Source organism: Austrofundulus limnaeus, unplaced genomic scaffold, assembly GCF_001266775.1.
Source record: "Austrofundulus limnaeus strain Quisiro unplaced genomic scaffold, Austrofundulus_limnaeus-1.0 Scaffold70, whole genome shotgun sequence".
Classification (NCBI taxonomy): Eukaryota; Metazoa; Chordata; class Actinopteri; order Cyprinodontiformes; family Rivulidae; genus Austrofundulus; species Austrofundulus limnaeus.
Genome location: NW_013952472.1, coordinates 1,786,222 through 1,787,955, shown reverse-complemented (window position 1 = coordinate 1,787,955; position 1,734 = coordinate 1,786,222).

Below are 1,734 nucleotides of genomic sequence, written 5' to 3'. Positions count from 1 at the left end.
ATCAGCTAAAACTAAAGATATCAGCTAAAACTAAAGATATCAGCTAAAACTAAAGATAGCAGCTAAAACTAAAGATGTTAACTAAAACTAAAGATATCAGCTAAACAAAAAAAAAAAAAAACAACTAAACTTAAATATCAGTTAACCTAGAAATATCAGCCAAAACTAAAAATATCAGCCATAAACTGCTGCAAACGAGCAGGATGAGACAAAAATGGAGCAGTTTAGCTGAAGGAAAATTCAGAAAATGAGGGGGAAAAAGGTGAAGAATGATATTAAACTTATTTATATGGACATGAGCTGAAAAGAGTAAAGTTATTTGAACATTTCAGCACATGGTTTGATAGAATGACATGAGAAGTGTGTGAAAAATGTAAAAAGCCATAAAACGAGGTGTTGTAGCTGAACACAGGAGTGTATACACTGGATTAATCAGATCTGAACTAGATTATAAATATTGTCTATAATTCTACAGTATTCTGAGCTGCTTGTWCAATGAGTTGAAGATAACTGACCATTAGGATCATTAATTGTTCAGATTTAAAGTCCTTRTTACTCAGTTTAAAGAAGGTATCAAACATGTTAAATACAACAAACACTGAACAGAATGAAAACTATGGGTGTAACTTTATGAATCCCAGCTCTTAGTAACATCAGAGAGGAATGTAATAGCAAAGCTTTTGTTGAAATAATGTCAAACATGTCAAAAAGAAGAACAATCAAAGAGTGAAAACAATGGGAGGGAGGAAGAGAAGATTGATGGTTTTCTAGAATTCAAMAGAAAACAGGAGAAATTAGCTGTGGAACAGAGAAGGTCAAAGGTTCAATTCCCAGTTTGGACCTGGAGTCTTTCTGTATGGAGTTTACATGATCTCCTTGTGTTTGCATAAAGTTTGGTGCCACAGTCCAAAAACATATATGTTTATGTTGTCTCCACTGGAAAAGAGATGTGTGCTCTTATGGGATTTCCCTGGTTAAATACAAGTTATCATATAAAATAATAAACAGGAGGAAGTAAACTGTCTCAGATTTGAACACATGGCATTAAACAAGATATCATTCATAGTAGGGAAACATAATATTAATTAGAACATGAGACTAGGTTAAATTAGAACAAGTCTAATTCAAAGGTTTGATTTTATAAAATTATTACAAAATTATAAAAATTGATAGTTCTCAGATTTTAATAATTTGCCTGAAACAGGCTCGTTTATTAGTGGGAAATAAGACTTTCTTATTGTTGTTTTTCCTGGCTCACACTTTATACCAGCAGGTGGAAGTGGTGCACCAAACTGTGTCATATCAAATAAACTGAAGAAAAGGAAGAACAGAAACAGGTCAATGTGAGCACCGTGGACAAGAAGAAACTATAACATGTCATTTTAGTATGCCAGAAATATAAACAACACAGAAGATGGATGATAGAGGATTTAGGGAAAATTTAATTAAGCATTTAATATGAGTCAAAAAGGAAAAAAATTGTGTAGGTCTTCTGGACGGGTTCTTCTCTAATGAAACGTTTCGTCTCTCCTCCAAGAGACTTCTTCAGTCTGAGAGTTTCAGGCAAAATTCAGGCTTTTAAGTCCTGCCTCCAGGTGACTGATACTCACATCACATGGCTATCGTTGACACCCAATTAACACTGGCTAACAATGGCCAGAACTCTGCAGGTTTCACTCATTTACAGGCCAGCGGTCACTCTTTCAGAGATGAGGATGTTCTCAATCTTGATAG